The 26,588-nt window shown below is 39.9% G+C and overlaps 1 pseudogene; it reads right to left on the bottom strand.

Moving 5' to 3' along the window:
* Positions 1-17,063: 17,063 nt before the first annotated feature.
* LOC110307451 (large ribosomal subunit protein uL11m pseudogene) lies at positions 17,064-19,410 on the bottom strand (annotated as a pseudogene).
* Between the last annotated feature and the right edge of the window lie 7,178 nt (positions 19,411-26,588).

The raw sequence follows: 26,588 nt of genomic DNA, 5'->3' as shown, positions 1-26,588 counted from the left end.
CATCTAGTGTTGTGCCAATCCTGGTCTGTATGCTAATGAGTTATCTTGACCTCAGAGAGCTGATGCGAAAATTGAATGGAGTGCTCAATGCTGGCATCAAGGAGAAAAACTACAAGTTATCCTTGTCTTCCATGGCTGCTGATGCTGTCACCGTCACGATTACTGTTGAGCAATTGTGGAGTCACTCTTCTTTGGATCCGGGTATAAAGGGTACTAAAATTAAAGACTGTCATCATTGAATAAATGAATGGAGGTCCTATTGGTTAGCAAGTATGGAGAAAGCTTCAAATATCTGCTGAAGAGGTTCTCACTTCTCCAACAGGCTTGGGGGCTTACATTTTTTAAATCTTGAGTCATTAAGCTAAGCAAAAGAACCTCAACATACACATGCATATTGACACAATACCTTTGTAGAAAATATGTAGAAATGGTAAATCTATATGTAGAGAAATCCAATCAGTGGTAGCTTGAGGTTGGAAGCTGATTAACAGCAAACAAACCTGCTGGAAATTTTAGGATTGTTGAAAACCTAATTTATGCTGGTTGCTCAAATAGAAAAATGAAATAAACTCAGAGAGTTGTTGCATTTATGCTTCGTAAATCACACTTTATCATTTCTGTTTAAGCAAACGTAGAGCCTAAATAAGAACCAGATTCCAGTCAGGATTTGGTGAACATGGCCCGAGATGGAGTTGTTTTTCTCCACGGGCAATTTGCACGTGCTGCCCGCTGCCGTTAAGCCATGCATGTTAGATTGAGTTCAGCCTACTGGTTGCCTCGTTACTTCCCTTCCCTCTGCACACTCTGCTTGCACTTTTGACTTAATATCTTCATTTTACCCTCTTAATTAGGTTCTTGCTGTTTCCCTAAGACTATGTATGTAATTAGCAATGTCCAGTTTACAATCTCATACTTTAATCTGAGGGGGTGGGGTGTATATGCACAAGCATGAGTGCTTAAGTACAGAGGTCAGAAGAGGACATGCAGTATCCTACTCTATCATGTCCTGACTTTCTCTCTTGAGGCAGGGCCTCTCACTGAGCCTGGATCTAGGCTGGCAGCCAGCAAGCCCCAGCAGTGCGTCTGTTCCTCACCTCACAGTTCTGAGGTTCTAGGCAGGCGCAGCCTCATCTGGCTCTATTATGTGGGTGCTGGGATTCAAACTCCAGTCCTCGTGTTGTTCACCAAGTACTCTGAGTCACTAACAATGACTCCCTGAGCTGAGAATTTAGGAGCCTACCACATTTGAATTATCTTATAGCTTATGTCAACAAAACAAGGAACACATTCTCAGCTCCCCTTTACAAGCTCAGTGCTGAACAGAACAACTAGGGGGGACCCACCCATGGCTGGTTCTAAAGGATGTCAACTGCTCTGGTTCACCCTTTTATAATGAGCCCCTACCCAAGGAATCAGCCAGTGTTAAACCTTGTAATGACAAACAGAGTGTGCAGTGCCCTTATCACTAAGCCAATACCATTAAAGGCCAGAGTTTATTGACACTTCAGGTGACTGGATGAGGCCTCTCCAAGCTGAGCTAATGAGAAGATCCTCTCCATTACCTCTTATCGAGATTAGCAGCGCCCTCAACCACCCGACGATGGTGGAAATTACCAGGCAAGCATTGACATGGGCCAGATGCTGGCTCTTAGGCATAATGCATGCACTCGTGGGCACGATCATCACAGACCCAAAGGTCCAGCTTCTAAATGTGTTGTTTTTCTCTGTCTCAAAAAGCTGTGCTCTCAGATATTGTGTTGTATTTCGCATACTGGTGCAGAACAGTTGATCTTATGGATCTGTCTCTATTACTTGTTATAGGCACATGCATACACAGACACACATAAACACACAAATGAACACTCTCACACAAATACATGCTCTCTCACACAATGCACTCACATGCATACACACACACACACACACACACACACACACCTACACAGGGACTCTCATACACATGCATATACCCACACAGGCACACATTCATGAGTTCACTCACAAATACTCATAAGCACACATGTTCTCCTATATATTCTCACACATGCACGCATACTCACTCACAGGAAGACATGCTTAAATTGCCTTTCTTGTTCTATCTCTTAGAACCCCACTGCAGCTGTGGGCCGATGGGCTCTGTTTTTTCAGTCCCAGATATCTATAGATCACATCTGTAAGTTTGCTCCTTCTGTACACAGCCAGTGAACTTACTAGTCTCGTTGGGAATCGATTCACATTTAAAATGTATCTGTTCATAGGGAGAGTATATTCTTTCATTCAGGAAAGATGAGATTTAAAGGAACATTAAAATAAATGCATAGCTCTTATTTGTCTACACTATATGTTTTTTAACCATCTTTAATATTAACTGATGCACACACACACACACACACACACACACCTCCATCAGAAACAATACCAGACAGAAAAGTACATGCTCCAAATGTCTTTACACTTAGTTCCGTCATGGATGTGCTTCTGCTTAACAATAATCCAAAGTTGAACCAAAGGAATTTAGGAGAAAATTATATAAAAGCATATTAGGAAACATCTGTGCCCTTCTCCATTCTTTTATTTTGTCCTGAAAATTAGCAGAACATTTGAGATGATAACACAGAGTATGATTGGTCAAAGCTTGGAGGAGGTTGCAAGTCAACTCAGCCTCATAGTGTGTAGACTGGCTAACTTCAGAAACTCTTTTATATTGCGTGCAGGCTATTGTTAATAAAAAATGAAACACATTCATTTTTGAGACAAGGTCTCACTCATTAGTTCGGGTTGTCCTCATACCCCAGGATGACCTTGAACTCCTGATCTGGCTATCTTCTGAGAGTCCTGATATTATAGGCACATACCATCATATCCTACCAATGAAATCCATTTCTGATGATTATTATAAAAGTATATTTTAGTATGTTTTATTTCAAAACAACTCAGATGAAGCAATATATGTGTTAATTAGTTCCATTTAGGCATTCCACAATGTATCCACATTTCTAAATATGCTGTATACAGTAATTATATATGATTTTTTGACAATTAATATAATTTAAAAATATGATTAAGCAGAAATCTAAACAGAGGAGTGTCTCTAGATATTGCATAATAAAACTTTGAACCATGAACTTGCCTAAGCAACTTTTTTTGGGTTTTGTTTGTTTTCTATTGTTTTGTTTTTGAAACATGTTGGGTTTTGTGTGTGTGTGTGTGTGTGTATGTGTGTGTGTGTGTGTGTGTGTGTGTGTGTATGTGTGTGTGTGTGTGTATGTGTGTGTGTGTGTGTGTGTGTGTTTAGCCCTGGCTGTCCTGTTACTTGCTCTGTATACCAGGCTGGCCTTGAACTCAGAGATCTGCCTGCCTCTGTCCCTGAGTGATGTGATTAAAGGTGTGTGCCACCACCACCCAATACCTTTGCATATTAAAAAACAGGATTTCTGGTTTCTATTACCCATAGTCAGTACAGTCTTAACAGAAACTCATCCTTACCCTAATTAAATTGTATTATGTACCACTAGGCAGAGCATAGCTTTGTGAGAACCCTTGTGCTTGAAACACTGCATATAAACTCCCCACTGAGGGCAGAGGTGTTTCTATTGGTCACTCTCCCTGTCAGTCAGAGCTAAGTTGAGGAATGTCCCAAGTGGCACAATTCCCTCTAAATATAAATTACTTGTGAGCATCCACTTCTGTGTTTGCTAGACCCTGACATAGTCTCACAAAAGACAGCTATATCTGGGTCCTTTCAGCAAAATCTTACTAGTTTATGCAATGGTGTCAGTGTTTGGAGGCTGATTATGGGATGGATCCCCGGGTATGGCAGTCTCTAGATGGTCCATCCTTTTGTCTCAGCTCCAAACTTTGTCTCTGTAACTCCTTCCATGGATGTTTTGTTCCCAATTCTAAGAAGGGGCAAAGTGTACCACACTTTAGTCTTTGTTCTTCTTGAGTTTCATGCATTTTGCAAATTGTATCTTGTATCTTGGGTATTCTAAGTTTCTGGGCTAACAGTCAGCTATTGGATGGATCACAGGGCCCCCAATGGAGGAGTTAGAGAAAGTACCCAAGGAGCTAAAGGCATCTGCAACCCTATAGGTGGAACAACAATATGAACTAACCAGTACCCCCTGGAGCTCGTGTCTCTAGCTGCATATGTATCAGAAGCTGGCCTAGTCAGCCATCATTGGAAAGAGAGGCCCATTGGTCTTGCAAACTTTATATGCCTCAGTACAGGGGAACGCCAGGGCCAAGAAGTGAGAGTGGGTGGGTAGGGGAGTGGGGGGGTATGGGGGATTTTTGGGATAGTATTGGAAATGTAAATGAAGAAAATACCTAATAAATAAAAAAAATTTTTAAAAATTACTTGTGGATGACCTCTGTCCTCACTCACTAATAATGGGGATTGTAAACACATTAATTCAAATACATTTATGTATACATACAACCTAAGATGGTTGAGCCATGGCCAATCTTGTAACATATTGTTTCACATGAAAGTTGGCACAGAAGTATCCCTGTTATTCTAAGTTATAGTAACAGATTCAGCCTAGCTCTCAGCTTTAGGATAAATAAGACTGTGATTACTCAAGCCCTTCCTTGTTTGAACAGTGGGGACTTCAACGTCAATGAATATGCCAAGGGAACAGACATGTATAAGACCAGAGTTTCTGAGCTTATGGTCCACATGCTGTTTTAGTATTCTGTATAATAAACACATAAATATGTCTAGCTTGCCTCAATGATTTGTAATGTTAATTCTTGGAAAGACACTAAAAGAAACAATATTGACATGACGGGTGCTTCTGCTACCATTTATTAAGTTTGCCCTCTGCTCCAAGCATATACTCTTATATTCGATCTCCAAACAACTTCAGCAGGTAACTATGAATTTTTTGGTTATTATTACTGAGACCTCACATTTGAGGGGTTTCTGTCTTTGACATGTCAAATCCCTTGCCTGTGATAACTCATTGGAGTAATAGGAATGAGAAATAAAACTTCTCTCTGTGAGCTAAAAGCCAAGCTTTTCAATCCATTGATGAATTTAAGGGTGAAGATATACTGAATCTTTGCATATTGGTTATTTTCTATTAATTACTTGCAATTATGTTATTATAAGTATAGATCCATATTAATATTTTATATTAATTCAATAGCATTTTAATAACATGAGCCAATTAACTGACTGACACTGGGTAAATTATTTATTTTGTTGAGTTATACTTAATGAGCACATATGACCTTAGCTCTGTGTCAGACAGTCTTGATTATTCTAGAAGCATTTCCCATTTAATTCTATTACACATCAATGAATTAAGTATGTTATTTATAAAAGAGGAAACTGAGGCATAGTTTGTGGATGCACCTGGCCAAAGAGTCACATAGCAGGTAGGAAAGTCAGAGACCAGGCCATATTCTACAGAAAGGAAGACTGCAGTGGAGAACCACGGGACTCTTGTCATCTGTAGCATTCTATGATCTGTGAATTTTGTATTTCTGGTTTTATTAATGACCAGTTAATTAGTTGGTTATATGGGGACCATATGTCACAGAGCACAGTTGGTTTTAGTTGTCCTTTTCTACAATGAATATGTCTTCTCAGCTCATCCATGGACCATCTCGCAGCATTCACATGTGTGTGCATGAGTGTGTGGTCATGGGTGTAGGTGAGTGTGTGTGTGTGTGTGTGTGTGTGTGTGTGTGTGTGTGTGTGTGTGTGTGTAAAATAAGTGTATGCGTGTTTGTGTAAAACCTCTGTCTTTTTTAACACATGAGTTTGTGATCCACGTGGCTTTACCTGGTAAGGAAGTTAAGACACACACCCTGAATAAACAGAACTGATATAAAATGTCTTACAGCAAGCACCAGGGAATACTCTTTCTGATCAAGTTTGAGGTTTCTTTGTGATAGTCTTATAATCACTTTCAAAGTTATATAGAAGAGACAAGACACAGAAATAAAAGTCAGAGAACCTGACATTGTTTTGGTTGTAACATGGTCTAGAACCTATCTGCTGATGAGGTATAGAAAATCAACTGTCTACAGTTCACACATCTGAGAAGCACGGGCATTTCTGTGTATATGGCAAGTTACTGGCACATTTTAACTTTCACAGACCCTTCCCAATGTAAAGTCATCTCTTTCTCACATAGACTTGCTCAGGTCTAAATTTCCAACAGATGTATTTATTAAGCAAAAAAATTCCTTGCTCATTATTGATACCGACTCAGAACTTTGTAACTCTAAACTGCTTGTGATTTTTCAAAAGGCCTGATTAAAGTTCTGTCATATCTCACTCTTCAATAATGTATTTGTGACGTGTGGTATTGGTTCTTTGTCTGCTTCCTCTTTGTGCCCTTTCCGTTGATTTACTGGGGCTTCTGACTACTAGTGCCTTTGAATACTCTCTTCTGTAGAGCTTTACATGGTTGATACTGGCTGTGTTGTTTACATGCATCATATTCTCCCTCCCCTGGAGGCTCCTCACTTTCAGAAATTTAAATGAGACTCTAGTAGTGTAGCACCCTGTGCACTGAGGTGAGGAGTGACATCAAGAGAAGACCCTAGAGTATGATCACAAGAGGAGACTTCTGAGCCCTCTGCCCCTTATCCTGCTCCCCTCATTGTTTGATAAGATTCCTTCCAACGCAGTCCTTCAGTATCTTCACATATGCAAAAATCCAATCTTATCAAGCCCAGAGTTATGAATTTAAACTTATTGTATTCTTGTCTATTAAGCTCTGCCATTTATTTGAAGCCTATTCAAAATGACAGATTCTTAGAGAGGTTAGATGTAGGGGAAGACTAGAGAGGACACATAGATCTCCCTGGGAGGGGTAAACAGAATGGATTTTATGTGTGGATTTGTGTTCTGGGGTACAGAATGGGAGAATCATCATCAGGAGGAAAAAAGAGGTTGGCTTTGAGGAGGAGAGTGAAGGGAGAAACAGCTACAATTGAGGAGCATTTGAGAGGTGGGATGGAAACCTAGTGCAACAGAAATGATTTACAATGTATGAAAGCTATCCTAGTGAATCTCCAAATAATGAGGGAGACAGAATCTCAACTGGCCATCTCTTGTCATGAAGTTTCTATTACTGAAACTGGGCTACATCCCATTGAGTTATTGGCCAAAGGGGTCCTATGGAAGTCCCTAAACAATCTAGGTCATTGCTAAGAGAATAGGTTGCTCTCCACAAACGGATAGCAAGGACCAGTTTCTGATGACAACACCCATACAACTCCTTGTTCTACATGGAAAGGTAGAGTTGTTACTTACAAACAACCTTCATGCCTATATTCTAGTGTCTTTGGAACTGGAAGGTACTCAACAGGTTACCAAAAGAGAAACTTAAACACCAACCCAGCCACAAAACCTTTGATCTACAATCTGTCCTGCCTGGGAAATATGCTAGGGCAACCGTAGCACAGAACATGTGGGAGTAAGTAACTAATATCTGATTTGATTTGACTTAAGCCCCACTCCATGAATTGGAATCCCTACCTGACACTGCTTTAGTGACCAAGAACTAGAGACTAGATAACTCAGAGACCTAATATACTACTGGTCTTTTTTTTTTTCAAAGTAACAAAATGACTCTTAATGATATTGTTATATTCATATATCAGTGGCTTATTCAGCCACCATCACAGAGGTTTCCTCTTGCAGGAGATGGGAACAAATACAGAACCCACAGACACACATTATGCAATAAAGAGAGTTTGGAATACATGGCCCTAAATGGGAGGTTTCCATCAAATCCCACACCTCAGAGCTCAGAAAACCCATTGAAAAGGATGTAGAAAGAGTGGAAGTCTCAGATGCCCCTCAACAGAGGAATGGATACAGAAAATGTGGTACATACACAATGGAGTACTACTCAGCTATTAAAAGGAATGAATCTATGAAATTCCTAGGCAAATGGATGGACCTGGAGGGCATCATCCTGAGTGAGGTAACACAATCACAAAGGAACTCACACAATATGTACTCACTGATAAGTGGATATTAGCCCAAAAACTTAGGATACCCAAGATATAAGATACAATTTGTTAAACTCATGAAACTCAAGAAGAACGAAGACCAAAGTGTGGACACTATGCCCCTTCTTAGAATTGGGAACAAATCACCCATGGAAAGAGTTACAGGGATAAAGTTTGGAGCTGTGATGAAAGGATGGACCATCTAAAGACTGCCATATCCAGGGATCCATCCCATAATCAGCTTCCAAACGCTGACACCATTGCATACACTAGCAAGATTTTGCTGAAAGGACCCAGATATAGCTGTCTCTTGCGAGACAATGCCGGAGCCTAGCAAACACAGAAGTGGATGCTCACAGTCAGCTATTGAATGTATCACAGGGCCCCCAATGGAGGAGCTAGAGAAAGTACCCAAGGAGCTAAAGGGAACTGCAACCCTATAGGTGGAACAACATTATGAACTAACTAATACCCTGGAGCTCTTGATTCTAGCTGCATATGTATCAAAAGATGGCCAGTAGGCCATCACTGGAAAGAGAGGCCCATAGGACTTGCAAACTTTATATGCCCCAGTACAGGGGAATGCCAGGGCCAAAATGTGGGAGTGGGTGGGTAGAGGAGTCATGGGGGGAGTGTATTGGGGACTTTTTGGATAGCATTGGAAATGTAAATGAGGAAAATACCTAATAAAAACAATTAATTAAAAAAAAAAAAGAGTGTAAGTATGATTACCAATTTTCTGAGGGCCATCCAGACTGATTTCAAGATTGGTTGTTCCAGCTTTTAATCCCATCAACAGTGGAGGAGGGTTCTTTTTTCTCCACATCCTCACCAGCATCCAGCATCGACTGTCACCTGGGTTTTGATCTTAGCCATTCTGTCTGGTGTGAGATGGAATCTCAGGGTTGTTTTGATTTGCATTTCCGTGATGACTAAGGATGTTGAACATTTATTTAGGTGCTTCTCAGCCCTTCGAGTTTCCTCAGTTGAGAATTCTTGGTTTAGCTCTGTTCCCCATTTTTAATAGGGTTATTTTTAATAGGGTTCTCTGGAGTTTAATTTCTTGAGGTCTTTGTATATATTGGATATTAGCCCTCTATCGAATGTAGGACTGGTATTTTCCCAGTCTGTTCGTTGCCATTTTGTCCTATTGACAGTGCCCTTTGCCTTACAGAAGCTTTGGAATTTTATGAGGTCCTATTTGTCGATTCTTGATCTTACAGCATAAGCCATTGGTGTTCTGTTCAGGAACTTTTCCTACCTGAGGACCCAGCTATACCACTCCTGAGCATATACCCAAAAGATTCTCCTACATATAACAAAGACACATGCTGCACTATGTTCATAGCAGCCTTATTTATAGTAGCCAGAAACTGGAAAGAATCCAGATGTCCTTCAACAGAGGAATGGATACAGAAAATGTGGTACATTTACACAATGGAGTACTACTTAGCTATTAAAAATGATGAATTCATGAAATTCTTAGGCAAATGAATGGACCTAGAAAACATCATCCTGAGTGAGGTAGCCCAATCACAAAAGAAAATGCATGGTATGCACTCACTGATAAGTGACTATCAGCCCTTAAGCTCTGGATACCCAAGTTACAATTCACAGACCCCATGCAGCTCAAGAAGAAGGAAGACTAAAATGTGGGTGCTTCAGTCCTTTTTAGAAAGGGGAAAAAATACTCACAGGAACAAATATGGAGACAGAGTGCAGAGAAGAGGCTTAAGGAAACGCCATCCAGAGACTGTCCAATCTGGGAATTCATCCCAGATACAGTCATCAAACTCTGACACTACTGTGGATGCTAAGAAATACATGCTGAAAGGAGTCTGATATTGCTGTCTCCTGAGAGGCCCTGCCAGAGTCTTACAAATGCTTGAAGCCAACCATTGCACTAAGTGTGGGGTCCCCAATGGAGGAGTTTGATAAAGGAATGAAGGAGTTGAAGGGGTTTGCAACCCCATAGGAAGAACAACAATATCAACCAACGAGATCTCCCATAGCTCCCAGGAACTAATCCACCAACCAAGGAGTACACAGGATTCCAGCTGCACATGTAGCAAAGGATGGCCTCGTCAAGCATCAGTGGGAGGAGAGGTCCTTGGTTCTATGAAGGCTTGATAGAACACCCTCATAGAAGCAGAGGGAGGGGGTGGGATAGGGGATTTCCGGGAGGGGGGAAACCAGATAAGGGTATAACACTTGAAATGTAAACAAAATTTCAAAAATAAATAAAAAGAATGAAAGGAAATATAGAGTGTAAGTGTAATGGAGGGATGGGGGACACTAGGAACCTATAAATAAACCGACTAAAGGTCATATGAACTCACAGAGACTGAGACAGCACACAGGACCTGGTTCTTCCTGTACATATTATAGCTCTGAGTTTAGTGTTTTTATTGGATTCCTGGGTATATGAATGAGTGGGGCTCTGATTCTTATGCATTGTTTTGGGCATTTTTCCTTTCGTTAGTCTGCCTTGTATAACTCGGATGTGATGTATTTTGTCACAGTTTATTATGGCTTACTCTATTGTGTTTTACTGTTACCTTTTAGAAACCTTTCATATCTAAGGGGAGATAAAGAAGAAAAAGATCCAGATTAGAGGGGAGAAAAGAAGAAAATGGGAGGATTAGAAAGAGGGATACCTGTAATTAGGATAAATTGTATGAAAAAAATCTATTTTTTAATAAAATGAGAAGAGAAAGAAAGAATGAACAAAAATATAAACATATTCTAATCTCAAATGTTGTAAAAGCAAACCTGAAATTATTTAATTTTATTAATTACTCATTTTCTAGCACATTGATATAAACTTATCTTTTTAAAAAAAGAAATAATATATCAGAAAAAAACTTGGCTCACTGCTAAGTTTAGTCTTGACCTTACTTCCCGCTCAGGAGCCTGTTCCATATATATAGTCCTTAATATAGAATCTCATTAAATTTACTGAAAATAAAATGTTTATAATCTGAGATGAATTCATGAAGTAAGAATGCATACCCTCATGCACTGACTCTCTAATGCTAATTCATATACGGCTTAATAACTTATTTTTATAATAAGCAAATATTGAGCCCACTGCCTTCTGTCTCACTTGCTTTTACATTTTCCTTTCTTCTTTTCCTCTCACACAAAAGAAACTCCCAACATTGGCAGTGACTGGAGTTCCCACGGGGAAGGAAGGAAGAACGGTAGAAGACAGAATAGTCTATATTCCCTCTAGCACCAGTGACCAATGGACAGAGTGTTTAATTTTACCAGGGTCATGTGTCAGAAAATAATCCACAATATTTCACAGTAAAGACCAACTCCCAAACAAGGAAATTAAATGGGCTTTAGTTGGAAGCTATGTGTTACACTTGAGGAAGAAGGTCAGATTGAAAGACAATTGATTTCTGTGATTGATAGTACACTTTCCTAGATATCCGTGAGCACAATAATCATAATTCTTGAATGACCCAGAGACACACAGTACAAAGGAAAAGACTGTGAGGGGGGGTCATTTCAAATCTGAAAGAGAGGCTTCCTGCCTGTAACTCTCATGGCTATCTGAAGATTAGAACACTTAAATACATTTTAATGCAAATATTTGCTACCATTTGAACACTAAGTTTGTTTTCAGTTATCTGTCAGCTTCACTCTGTATTTTATTTCCCAGATAAAGCAGAGGGATCATTAGAAGTTTGTCTGTTGTAAGTGAAAACGTAGACAGAAAAGAAGCTCCTGGGAAATATTTTCATGCGTGTCAACATGAAAGTGTGTTTCACTCTGGAAAAAAATGGAAGGAAAGGATTTAATGTGCTGATATTTCAAAACCATCCTTTAATATAACGAAATGTGATCCACACATATGTGATTTTTAAATTCAAGTGACAGAATCTTTATATGCAATGCTATCTTCTCTAGAAAACAGTGAGATAAAAAGCAAGGCTTTCTAAAAATAAACATAATTATGACACATGTCAACAAACATTCACCAAAAGTTCATCTAGGTGAAAAATAATATTTTAAAAATGGCAGCTAATACAAAGAACCGTGTGATGGTAAGGAGCGTTAGCAATATTAAAGTATCATAGGGGAAGGAATAAGAGATGCCTTCCGAACAGGCAAGACCTAAAGTTTCTGAACATCTGTTCTTCATTAAGAACTCTCTGATATATATATATAGTGTATGCATCTATATTTATACATATAACATATATACACATATGTATATATGTGTATATATACATATATATGTATATATACATGTATATGTATGTGTGTATATATATGTATATTTGTATATATGCACTCTGTGGGTATGCGTCTGTATGTGTGTGTTTGAGTTGTATATTTGGATAACAGTAATGGTTGGTAAGGAGGTGAGGAGAAAGGAAGGTTTTATGTATTGCTGATAGAATGTAAATTAATCTATCCACCATGAAGATCAGTGCAAACATTCCTCAAAACACCAAAGACAGAAGGATACTACAACTAATTTATACTACTCATGAGTTCAAGCCAAAGGAATCCAAGTTAGAATGCAGTAGAAAGACCTGCATGCCCATGTGTATCCCTGATCTGCTGACAATCACTATGTCATAGAATCAACCTATGTCTCAACCACCTGGAGTGTAAAGGAAGTGAGGCATATGTCAGCCATGTAGTTCTGTTCAGCTGTAAAGAACAAGGTAGTTGTGTCATTTACAGGAAAATATCTGGAATCTTTGAGATCCAAAAACTTGAGGTCATTGTGTTAAGTGAAATAGGTTGCTCTCATAAAGACAGGTATTAGACACTGCCTTTCACCGGTCTTATCTAGGATGGAGGTTAGGAGGAATTGAAAATGAATTGGCACTACTGGGGAAGCAGTAGGAAAAAAGAGTGGGGTCTAGAACAGGGTGACAAAGGTGGGAATAAATAAAAAACAACATGTGTATGCATGGAAAGGTCATAATGAAATACCTGGATTTGTAGAGTTAGCATAGGCTAATAAGAAAGATAGGAACTTGTCAGGGATATGAAGATTACAGTAATAGTATCACAGGTTCACAGAAAAGAATAGTGAGGAAGGATTCAAGGGAAAACTAAAAGCTACTTAGAACTCAGGATTCTGTGAAGCATATGAAGGGGCATCCTGCAGGGGAAGGGCAATGGAAAGAGAACAGTGCACATTTGGACTGTAAAGAAGAGACCTCAAAGGCACACTGCCAGTGATGGAACTATGGTCTAAGTTTGAGCTTCTCTTGAACTCCTTTGCTTTTGTCTGCTTGCTTGCTTTAATTTCTTTCTTATTATTTTGTGTTTACCTATTCTTCACACAGTAGTGACTTGTTCAGGTTCTATTATGACCTTTCTATTTATTGTTTCTGCTGTTGATATCCATCTTCAATCTGTGGGGGTCAGATAGCATGAGGGGAGTTACTTCAATTCTCTTATATTTGTTGAGACTTGCTTTTGTTTGAATATGTGGTCAAGTTTAGAGAAAGTCCCAATAGGTGTTGAGAAGAAAGTATTTTCTTTTGTGTTTGGGTGAAATGTTCTGTAAATATCTGTTGGATCCATTTGCTTCGCAACAGTTTGCTCCAGCATTTCTCTGTTAAGTATTTGTCTGGATGATCTGTGTACAGGTGAGAGTAGGGTGCTGAGGTCTCCTACTATCAGTGTGTGAGGGTGAATATGTGATTTAAGCTGTACTAATGTTTGTTTTATAAACTTGGGTGTCTTTGTATTTGGCACATAGCTGTTAAGAATTGGGATGCCATCTTCGTGGGTTTTTCTTTGATGGGTATGTTCTGTCCTCTATTTCTCCTGATTAGTTTTGAGTTGACGACTATTTTGTCAGATATTAAAATGGCTTCACCATCTTACTTCTTAGATCCATTCACTTGTGTGTGTGTGTGTGTGTGGGTGTGTGTGTGTGGGTGTGTGTGTGTGTGTGTGTCCCATCTTTTGATATACTACTCTGGGATCATTTTTTCCTTTTGTTTTCCTAGGTGTAGCTAACCTCTTTAGATTGGATCTTTCCCTTCTAGCATCTTCTATAGAGCTGGATTTTTAGATAGATATTGCTTAAATTTGGTTTTAATGTGGAATGTTTTATTTTCTCCATCTATTGTGATTCAAAGTTTTCTTGGGTATAATGTTCTGGGTTGGAATATGATGTCTCTTTAAGCTTAAAGAATATCTCCCCAGGCCCTGGATTTTAGAATCTCCCTTGGAGATATATTGTCCTGGCTGTTATTGATTTTGTTTTTATGCTGATGTCTAATCATCTGGGTTTGAGATGATTATGATTCTAGGTGTTGATATCTGGCCTTATCTTTGTTGGGTGGGTGTTTTGTTCCACAGTTTCTGTTACTTTTTCTGGTTCTTAAGAGGGTGTGCTGACTGTGTGTTGTTTGGTAGGGAGTTCTGGGATTTTGCTAGGTGTGGCCATTGGGACTGAGGTAAGGGTTAGGGTGTTTTTTGGTATTAGGAGCTGACACTTGAGAATAGGGATGGGGATAGTCTGAGGCTATGGTGGTAAGGGGAGGGAGGAGAGCAGGGTATTCTATCAGGATATGCTTAGTCTCTTGGGAATTGGGAGAGAAAATGAGAAAAGCCATAACAGGTAGTCTGTAACAGTGCTGGGGATGAGACTGGGGGGGGGAGGGGGTAGATCTGAAAGAAAGGAGGACTAGTGAAGATCTGAGGCTACCTCACCTGCTTCTGTGGCCTACTTTCTTATCTGGCATGCTTGGCTGGTATGGTTTCCAGAAAATGCCTGCTGAAGTTGAGAGCTGGAATAACAAGATGGATGGGGAGGAAGATTGGAGGAGAAAATCTGTATAATCTGCTGGAGATTATACAGCACATGATCTCCTGAGAGCCAGGGTTAGACAGGGGGAATAGACTTAGAAGAGAGGAGACTAGGTGAAGATCCATGTTTAGATTGCCTGCTTCCCTGGCTGTAGTAGCTGGGGGATCCTAAGGAAAGCCTGCTGGAATTGGGAGCTGGGAGAATGAGTGGGAGAAGGTCAAAGATGCTTTCTTTTTTTCTATTGTATGGTTTTGGCTTCTTTATTAACTCTGACATTCCATCTTACACCAGTCAGAATGACTACGATCAAAGTGGAGCACGGGGAACACTCCTCAATTTCTGGTGCAAGAATAAACTTGTACAACCACTTTGGAAATCAGTTTGGCAGTTTCTCAGAAAATTGGGAATAGTTCAACCTTAAGACCCAGCTATAATATTTCTGGGCATATACCCAAAAGATGCTTTACCATCCCACAAAGATACTTGCTCAACCCTGTTCATAGCTGCTTTATTGGTAATAGCCAGAAGCTAGAAACACTCAAGATGTCCCTCAGCTGAAGAATGGATAAAGAAAATGTGGTAAATCTACACAATGGAATATTATTCAGCTATTCAAAACAAAGGCATCATGAATTTTGCAGGGAAATTGATGAAGCCTGAGACTATCATGCTGTGTGAAGTAACCAAGTCCCAAAAAGGCATTCACAGTATGCGTTCCCTTGTAAGTGGATATTAGCCATAAAATATAGAATGCCCAACCTACATTCCACATACCCAAGAAGGCTAAACAGCAAGGAGAGTAGAAACAAGGGTGCTTGAGCCTCACTTGGAAGGGGAGTGGAATGGTTGTAGAAGGCTGATAGAGGGATGAACCTGGGTGGAAGAGGGAATTAGGAGGTGGCAGTTTGGGGCCACATGGGGGGATGGCCAGATGACCATGTCAATGAATGGAAATCTGCAACTGACAGGGCGGTGAAATATGGGGCATCTCCAGGAAAAGACCTGAGATAGGGGAAGTACCCAAGAATTAATGGGGGTGTTCTTAGCTGTGACCTGGAGAGGTTGTGGCCAGGCAGGAACTCCAGTGGAACATTAGAGACACCAACTCACCCACAAAACTTTCAACACAAAACTATCCTGTCTACAAGAAATGCAGGTATTAGGGATGAGGGACAGACAGAGGGAATGACCAACCAATAATCCATCCAATTTAAGACCCATCTGATGGGCAAGCACCAATCCCTAACATTAGTATTAATAGTATTAATGATACCCTGTATGCTTGCAGACAGGAAACTAGTATGGCTGTCCTCTGAAAGGCCTCACCCTTCAACTGACTCAGATAGAGGTATACACCCACAGCCAAACAGTAGATCGAGCTTGGGGACTTTTATGGAAGAACAGGGGGAAGGATTTTTAGCCCCTATGGTGATAGGAACTCCACAGGAAGACCAACAGAATCAACTGACCTGGATCCTTGGAACTCTCAGAGACTGAACCACCAAACAAAGAACATACATGGACTGAACCTAGGCCTTCCTGCACACATATAACAGATGTGTGGCTTGGTCTTTATGTGGGTCCCCCAACAGTTGGAGCAGGGGCTATCCCAAAAGTCATTGCCTGTATGTGGGATATGTTCTTCTAACTGAGTTGCCTTGTCTGGTCTCAGTGGGCGAGAAAGCAAAGACTTGAAGTGCCGAGACGGGAATATCAAGGGGCGTCTCTTATCCACTCAGAGGAACAGGGAATGAGGGGGGAGTATTATGGGAGAGAATGACTGGAAGGGAGGCATTGAGCAGGATGTAAAGTGAAGAAGTAAAAAGGAAAAATGAGTCGGGGGAGGAAGGTTGAATGGGAAAATTTGTATGACTAACTGAAGATGGAAACAGGGAAAGAGGGTAAGATTCTGCAGGTGGTCTGTTACAGAAATGGAAATAAGACTAGGAATTAGATTTGAAGGGGAGGAGAGAGAGATGAAAATCTGCAGCTAGCCTGCCTACCTCTATGGCTGGATTCCCCCATTTTATTTTAAAAGCATGGGTTAAGTTAGGGCTTCCATTGCTGTGAAGGGACACTATGACCAAGGTAATATTATAAAGGCAAAAAATAAAACAAAAAAACCAAAACCAAAACAAACAAAAACAAAACAAAAAACCTTTTTCGGAGTTGATAAGAAAGGATACTTATTCAGGCTTGATCCCTTGGCATAGCATATGTATAGAAATATGCCACTAAACTTTAAATCCGGTAGTCATGACATCCTTTGGAGCAGTGGGTCCCCTTCTCAGCCTCTTACTTCAAAATCCCAGAATGTAGAAAGTTGGGGTAACTTCTTTGGCCTGGGCTGCTTTTTCTGAGCAGCCATAAACATGGCTCATTCCTACTGGCAAGCTGCCAGTTCTTCTTCACTGGGATCCTTCAGCACAGGAATGCCCAGGGAACAGGCAGGGCCAATGATAGAACAGACCACAGAAGACAGAGGTACATCTTGCTTGGCAAAAGCATCATCCTTAGCTTTGACACAGGCAATCTCATATATGTGCTTCAAACTCACCAGGCCTACCACCTCTTTAACTGTTTACCAGGCCCCTTATTCCATCCCAATAGCTGCCTTCAAAAAGTAGTCAATAGTGGCCTGCCCAATCTTGAACTCAAATGTTTTATCCGGCTTTGTAAAAATTTTGTAGGCAGGTGAATGCCTTCTTTGATGCCCTTTGTCTTCTTGTTGAACTCTTTGCAAAACTGGTTGATAGAGATACCTCGCTGACCCAAGATGGGACCTAGTGGAGGAGGCCCAGGCATAGCTTGGTCTGCTTGCATGATGAACTGGATCACGCCACCGGCCTCAGGTTTCTTGAGGATCTGAGTGACCCGCTTAGCTTTGACCTGGTGTAGAATTTTAGTCTTAGTTTGCCTCAGAGAAGCAAAAAACTATGCTCTTAGCACTGCCATTTTGGGTTAGAGGTCAAGGGAAAAATTTAATAGGAGATTGCTTACAGTTCCAGAGGTTCAGTCCGTTATCCTCATAGTAGAGAACATGGCGGCTTGCTGGCAGACAGGGTGCTATGCTAGAGGAGCTGAGAGTTCCACATCTTGATCTGAGGAAAACCAGAAGGAGACTAGAAAGAGGCTCTCTTCTGTACTGAGTAGAATATGAGAATAGGAGACACAAGGTCCATCCCCACAGTGACACACTTCCCCAACAAGGCCACACCTCCTAATATTGCCACTCCCTGCACCAAGCCTATTCAAACCACCACAGATATGTTGCCTGCATATATGCCTACATACCACCTGCATGTAGAGTTCTTTGAGTACAGAAGACATCAGATCCCCTATGACTGAAGTTACAGAGAGTTGGGAACTGCCATGTGGGTGCTGGGAATTGAACCTGGGTCCCTCACAGGATCAGCCAATGCTCTTAATCACTAATCCATCTCTCCAGCCTCCAAGATTTTTTAAACAATATTTTATTAATATTTTGAGAATTTCATACGGTGTATTTTGTTCCTGTTCATGTCCTCCCCCAGAATCTCCAAGATCCATCCTTTAATTTCCTACCAACATAACTTCCAGTCTCCTTCTCTCTTCCTTCTCCTCCTCTTCCTTCTCCCTCTACTACCTTCTCCTTCTTTTCTTCTTCTCCTTCTTTTCTTCTTCTTCTTCTTCTTCTTCTTCTTCTTCTTCTTCTTCTTCTTCTTCTTCTTCTTCTTCTTCTTCTTCTTCTTCTTCTTCTTTAAAACCAACAATAGAGGATATGGATACCTTCTTTAGGATTTTTATTGCTGTGAAGGGACACCATAACCACAGCAACTCTTAATAAGGAAAATATTTTATAGGGGGTGGCTTGCAGTTTTAGAGGTTTAGTCTATTATTATCATGGTGGGAAGCATGACAACATGCAGGCAGACAGGGTGCTGGAGAAGAAGCCAGAGTTCTACATCTGATATAGCAGGAAGAGAATGACACTGGGCTTGGCTTGAGCTTCTGAAACTTCAAAGCCCACTCCCTATGACATACTTCTATCAACAAGGCCATATCTATTAAACAAGGCTACACTTCCAATAATGCCACTCCCTATGAGTCTATGGGAGTTGCTTTCATTCAAACCACCACATTCTACTCCCTGGCCCCCATAGACTTGTAGTCATATCATAATGAAAAATGCATTTAGTCCAACTTCAACAGTCTCCATAGCTGTCTCAACCCTATTTAAAAGTCCAAATTCGCTCTGGAGACTCATAGTAACATTTTAACTGTAACCCCCTATAATAATAATAATAATAATAATAATAATAATAATAATAATAATAATAATAAAACTAATCACATACTTCTACCACATAAGTGGCACAGGATGTAGATTACAGTTTCAAAAGGAAGGAAAGGGAGCATTGTGAAGAAATACTGGACCAAAGCAAAATGAAAATCAGCTGGGCAAACTTTAATTTCTGCATCTCAATGTGTGATGTCAAAATGTTCTTTAGGTCTCCATCTCCTTTCAGCTTTGTTAACTGCAATGCATTTCTTTCTCTTGGGCTGGCTATAGGCTTTCTTCAGCAGGTATCCCACGACTCTGGCATATCCAACATTTAGGGTCTCCAAGGCAATTCAGTCTTTACCTTACCCATTTTCCTTGCAGGGTGACCTCTGACATATGCCTGCACTCAGTGGCTTTCCTTAGTCACAGAGGGAGTTTTCATAACCCCTTTCTTGAATCTAGAGCCACAACCATGTGACTGAAGCTGCCAAGTACTGATGCTTGCTGATGCCAGAACATGCTCCCCTTGTTCAAATACATGTTCTACTAGTTTTCTGTTTTCAGTGGTTTCCTTCACTGCCTGAGATTGGCCATCCTGGAACTTGCTCTGTAGACTGAGTAGGTCTCAGACACAGAGAGTCACGTGCCTCTGCTACCCCAGTGCTGGGACTAAAGTTATGTGTGTGACAGAGGGTTCTCTATTTTCACCAACTATGCTTGGACATGCAGCCTTGCCTGGAGTTCAGTCAACCTACCAGGTGTCACACTCCTAGTAGTTATTAAGTGCCAATAGTTGCTTAGCTAATGGTGGGATTTCTGGCCCATTGCCCCTCTTCTTCTCTATACTACTATTTTATCCAGCTGAGCTTTTAGAGATCTTGTCCATGTTGTCACAATTACTGTGAATTCATGTGTGCATTTCCCCTATTGCACCCAGGAAACACCATTCCCTTGAAGTTACCCACTGCCTCTGCCTCTTACAATCTTCTCTTCTTGCTCAATGATCCTTGAAACTGTAAGGAAGATATGATATGAATACCATTTAGGGATAAGCACTCATACTCCCTTATTTTCTGCATATTGACTAATTGAAGCACTCTATATTAAATTATCATCTACTGTAAGAAACTTCTTTGATGAGGGTCAAGAGATACATCGATCTGTGGATAGAGCAGTAAGTCTTTAGGAGTCATTTAACACTGTGCCCATTTAACATAATAATAGTATTAAGTTCTCCCCTAGGGCCTATGATCTATCTTTCTACAGGGTCTTGGCCATATTAAAAATACCAGTCATGGATTAGGCCTTAGAATCAAGTAGAAAGTGGTTGGTTATTTCCCTAATGCCCATACCACTATGGGACCAGTATGTATATCAAATTCATTTTATGTCAAATACTGATCCCAACGTCAACCTATACCAAAATGCGTTATGCAGGTCAGAAGGTTCTTTTTAAGCTAGCTTTCATGGATTTGAAAATTCTGTTCCTTAACTATGGGCTTGAACACTACAGATCAGATTTCATTTTCTTGATTACTAATAACAAGCATTGGCACAACATTCATTATCTCGTGTTAAAAATAAATAGATTCATACACAGGAGTATCTGATCAAAAGCAATACTTAGTAAATACCTATACAGCTCGGTATATTAGACTGCCAAAATATGAATGTCAAACCAGCTCTCTTGTTTTATTACAAGACTAAAGAGGTTTGTTACTTGATCCTGGCTCCATTTATATTGGACAGTCACTGTAATAAACATTTATGGTAGTACAGAAACCTCTAAGATTTCTGTCGGCCTCCCAGAATCTTGGGCAACTGGCCTTAGTTTTCTCCACATTGTAACTGGAAGTTCCAAATAACAGATCCTAGACATACCATCCCCAAATGGTTCTTCCAAGCACATCAAATGAACCTCCTTTCCTTGTAGAGTCTAAGAATTAGCAGAGCACACACACATCTCAGTTACCTCAATACAGTTATAGTCAGGAATGGCCAGTATTATAGTAATAGAAAGATTAGAAACAACTAGAAATCTAACTTAAAACAATTAGTGGCCTGAGATGCTAATGCTTCAGTCTGTCCAGGTCTCATAGTTGACAGAGTGAGCTGAGGACCCAACATGTGATTAAGGAGAGACTTGGCATTCGCAGTTGATAGGTTAACTAATAATAGTCAATGTAGTTAACTAAGAATAATGTGGTTGTCTCAGGCAATAAAAACTAAGGACTCCCAAAAGCCTTTATTTCCTATGATTATCATCTATGTCATCTCTGGTCTGTACTAAGACTTTTAAGAAATTGTGAAAAGAAATAACATGTAAAACAAACCATGAAAGGAACAGGGCTAAGAAAATTCAGGATTTATTATGATATTGGTACTGAGCCCCAGCCGGCTGGTCATCTGTTTGCTGGCTAATTTTTCACACTAGAGATATTTGGGAAGAGAGAATATTAGTTGAGATAATATCCTCACTAGATTGGCATGTGACACATTTTCTTGATTAGTGATTAAAGTGGGAGGGCCCAGCTCATTGTGGGTGATACGATCCTTGGTATGATATCTCTGGATGTTATATGAAAGCAGGCTGAGCAAGCCACAAGGAACAAGCCAGTAAGCAGCACTCCTTCATGGCTTCTGCTTCAGTTCCTGCCTCCTGGTTCCTTCTATGAGTTCTTGCCCTGACATCCCTGGTTGATGGACTACTACATAGTACAAGCTATAAGATGAAATAGATCCTTTCCTCTTCGAGTGTCTTTAGGCTGTGGTGCTTTATCACAGCAATAGAGTCCCCAACAAAGACAAAGATACTCTGAACTAAACCTCTTACAAACGTAAAGTCAGTGCCCTCTAACATGTCTCATTGTTTTAAGAGAAGAGCCACAAGAATGTGCTACTGTATTCTAGGACTTTTTTTCCTGAAACAACAGAAACAAAATGTCCTTTTCCATGACACAGAGAACACTGGCAAAGAGTCCCAATCTAGTTACATAGTAAGATGGATGAGTCTGGTGTCTGTAACTCATCAGACTTCAGAACTGTCAAGTCAAGGAAAGAACCCTTCTTCCAGTCTTCCATTCTGGTTTTCTGTTCTTCTCTTCATCCTTTTCTTCCTTACTCCTTCCACCTTCACGTTATTGAACTATAACACTACACAAATGTCCAAGCAACGTGGTTGACTTTCTCTGTCCCTCCATAGCTTCAATCCAAAGCTGGAAGGCACTGATACAGCTGAGGATTACTTAACAGTTTCCTTTTGTTCAAACATTAGATCTGAGAACTGACTTTTCAGCTTGCTTCCTGTCTTTGGCTCACATATATGCTACTACTATCTCAAAGTAGAATTACCTACTCTCATTCTTTGTTTGTAGAACTTCACTTCCAGGAATATAATAGCCAGCTCTTCACAAACATGAAGGAAATCTTCAGTAGGTGTAAATGTAGCCCTTGCATCTTGAAATAACATTTTTATGCTCAGTTACTTGCCTCACATAGACCCCACACATCCTCATTAGGATGAGGTCTTTCTGGGCTCTTGAAAAGGAAACTCAAAACTTCGAGCTCTTAAAGCCACTACCTATAATATAGGTATAATATATATGTTTACATGCGCACATGGTTGTACAATTATTATGTCATTAGATGGGATAATATAATTGTCACTGAAATCATCACACAGATATTTGATCATATTTGTTTCTAAAGGAAAATTTACATCAAGATATTTTTATTGTTTTTCATAGTAATCTTTTTTGCTGTTGATATTTTAATAGCATTTACTTTTTGGAAGACTTCTTCTATCTTCCTCCATCTTGAGAAAAATTCTCAACCTTCTGGGGAGTCTCAATAACATTCTTATTTATATTACAGGCTAATATCATTTCAAAACAAAGGTTACTTTGGTAAATAAAATAAACATAGGACTCTTTAAGACCAGATTCTAAACTCTTCAAAAAGTCACATACAGCATGAATTTAAAAACATGTGTGTGTGTGTTTTGTGTGTGAATGAGTGTGTATATGGTTGTGTGTGTGTGTGTGTGAATGTATTTGTGTGAGTGAATGGTTATGTGTGTGTGTGTTTTGTGTGTGTGTGTGTGTGTGTGTATGGTTGTGTGTGTGTGTGTGTGTGTGTGTGTGTGTGTGTGTGTGAATGTATATGTGTGTGAGTGAATGGTTATGTGTGTGTGTTTTGTGTGTGAATGTGTGTGTGTGTGTGTGTGTATGTGTGTGTGTATGTGTGTGCATGTGTGTGTGTGTGCTTATTGCTCTTGCAGAGGACCAGGTTCATTTGCAGCTCCCTAATGTTGGCTCAGGCCCACCTGTGACTTCAGTTCTGGATGATCTAAGACCCTCTTCTGGCTTTTGCTGGCTTTTTGCATGCATGTAGTATGCTTGAACTTAGATACATACACACATACACTCTCTTTCTCACACTTAAAATAATTATAGCTGGGCATGGTGGCTCATGCCTTTAATCCCAGCACTCGGGAGGCAGAGGCAGGCGGATTTCTGAGTTCGAGGCCAGCATGGTCTACAGAGTGAGTTCCAGGACAGCCAGGGCTATACAGAGAAACCCTGTCTCAAAAAAACTAAACGAAACAAAAAAATTACAAATACTTTTTTAAATAGGTATGTTTAAATGACTACTTTTGAGTAAATGAAGTGCAACCAGTTTTGCATCTATTTTTAAACCAAATGTAGTTAAACTGAAAATCTTCACAAATAACACTTCAGAGTTCTTCAAAGTCTTAGATAAACTCAGTCTGAATGTGGCCATGAAACAAGAACTTAGAAATCCCCTTCTTTACAAAGACAGAAGTGGTTCTGGTAGGTTCTTCTTTTATTTGATTATTTGTCTCAGCACACAGAACTTTTGATTGCAACACATAATGGACTAGGCTGCACTGGTCTCTTCAGAAAGAGAAAAACAAGGAATAGGGAACTCGGTACATGTCAGAAGAGGAAATTTTCCGCTGCTACTTCAGTGAGGAAGCTCCAGACAAAGATATAAACATGTCCTCAGAGTCCCAGTTCTGCTAGGAAAGATCAGCTTTGCATTGAAGTTGTTGCTGCAGGTGATTTTTGTGAACTTTCTGGTTGTGAATCACACATTGGGCCATCACAGAGCAGCTAACAGGAAGGAGTAACAAACATCTCTGCTCAATCCATGCACAGTGGAACCCCTGGTGAAAGAACTCAGTGGGCAGAACAAAGAGACTAAAGAATGTACCCACAGCCCTTGAAAGACTGAATGATAATATCCCTCTTCTAAAAGACCATCACCACATTTGTTCAACAGCAGATCTGAAAAAGGCAGATTAAACACATCAATAGAAATTGTACAAATTTAACAGAGAATTCATGAATGGCATAAAAAATGAATGAATCCCCAGAGATGTAAGAGACAATTCCAGTGTGACACACATGATGTGAGGCTCAACACAGAAATAGGAGAGACTAAATACCTGATCCAAAGTTCTGAATTTCAGTGAAAAAAAGCATTAAGTTGTAGATAAATAATTCCCAATGATCACCAAATAATATAAATAATACAAACTAAATACCCCAAGGACACATTGCTAAAACTCTCTCTCTCTCTCTCTCTCTCTCTCTCTCTCTCTCTCTCTCTGTCTGTCTGTCTGTGTGTGTGTGTTCACATGTGTGAAGAGAGAGAGAGGGGGGGACAATTAAATAAACGAAGGGTCCTTTCTCTTTGGAAACAAAGAAAATGAAATAACACTACAAGAAGAATATCAGAAGGCTAATAGAAACATGCCTTTCAAATCTTATACCCTTTGAAACTATTGTAGAGATAAAATGGAGATAGCTTTAGATTTGTTTTTGTTTTTGTTTTTCAAGACAGGGTTTCTCTGTATAGCCCTGGCTGTCCTGGAACTCACTTTGAAGACCAGGCTGGCCTCAAACTCAGAAATCCACCTGCCTCTGCCTCCCGAGTGCTGGGAGAGTGCCACCACTGCCTGGCTAAATTAAATTTTATGTTCTAATAAATAATCTAGTAAGAAAGATGTCCCAGTGAGTGGTGAGTAAGTTGCTTGTGACAGAAGTGTGAAGACCTGAGTGTGAACCCTCAGGAACCCTTGTAGAGCTAAGTCTAGCAGCATGTGTCTATGATCCCAATGCTGTGGTCCTCCCTTCTCCCCTGGAGCTCTTGACCATCAGCACCAAAGGACAAAAGGATCTGAGTTGAAGGACCGGATTCGGATTGCCCCTGAGTAGGACTGAATGACAGACTTCCAGAATCAGCATCAGAGAGGCTGCTTAACTTTATTCAGGGTGATTCAAGGGCTGGATAGTTTTTGGTGATGGGATAGGGATTTCTAAGGCATGTACCTATCATGGTCTAGAGCTTAGGGTACCAAAGAATGCCTTATTTGCATGGAAAGGCATTCCAGAAATTCAAGGTGCTTGCTGGACAGGTTCTTATCTGGAGAAAGGAAGTTGTAATTTCAGCAAGGCTACCTGCCATTCTACAGGTAGAGGATGTAGGGGGTTCAGGCTCCCAAGAAAAGGTCAGATTAGAGGAAGTCCTGCTGATAAAGGGAGTCCTCCATTTTGCTCTGAGCTCAGAGGAGCAGGGTTTCCTCAGAAGTGCTCTCAAAGCAAGAGAGAAAAAGACAGGAGAATCTCCAAAGGTTCATGGACCAGGTAGCTTGGTGGATTCAGCCCTAGCCATCAATATATTATGTTTCAAACTGGGAGGTGGGACAAACATGTAGGCTGACTTCTGACTTCCACATGCTACTGTCATGTGCAGGTGCCTACACTCACACGTACAGATACTCGCATGCATGCAAACACACACACACACACACACACACATTCAAATCAAATACAGTAATATGTGAATCTAGTATCAGGCAAGTAGGTTCTATTCAAAGGCTGTAATACTTATTTCAAAGTTTTAAAATGGGCCATATACGACAATTTGAAAAATTAAAATATGATAATAATTATCTCAATGGATGAAGAAAATCTATGGGCTGAACTAGCAACAATTCATGAGTAATCAAAATATCTGAAAGTTTAGAATAGAATAAAAGCTTGTAAAGTTTGGTATAGTGAGTATTAAGTACTTTCTCCTTAAATTGAAAACAACCAAGTTCACTCCCACTGTTTCTACTAAATATTGTGCTAAAATTAACAGCATTAAACCAAAAACATTGAACAAATAAATATACTAGTATTTTATAGAAATAATGTAATAGAAAATTTTATAAAAATTTTATTAATTTATAAAAATAATTGACTCACTTGGAATAAAATAAAAATGTGCACAGATTATAACAGGAAAGTACTCTTTTTAATTGTATAAGTATATAAACAGAAAAATGAGATGGCTAACAAAATTTAAAACTTTTAGAAAAATATTTAAAACTAGTCACTATTATCTAAAGACTGTTGACTAACAATAGTTAATTGATAATGAAATGTAGAAAATAAAATGGCCTAAATTGCGTACCATAACATGAAATAGAGGTAATCCTAAAGAAAAATGTAGGTGTTGGTTGTATGCTGACGACCT

The sequence above is a fragment of the Mus caroli genome, unplaced genomic scaffold (genome assembly GCF_978045245.1).
Source record: "Mus caroli unplaced genomic scaffold, Mus_caroli_1 scaffold_2, whole genome shotgun sequence".
In the NCBI taxonomy this organism is placed as follows: Eukaryota; Metazoa; Chordata; class Mammalia; order Rodentia; family Muridae; genus Mus; species Mus caroli.
Note: the sequence above shows the minus strand (reverse complement) of the source record. Positions and strands in the feature narration are given on the sequence as shown.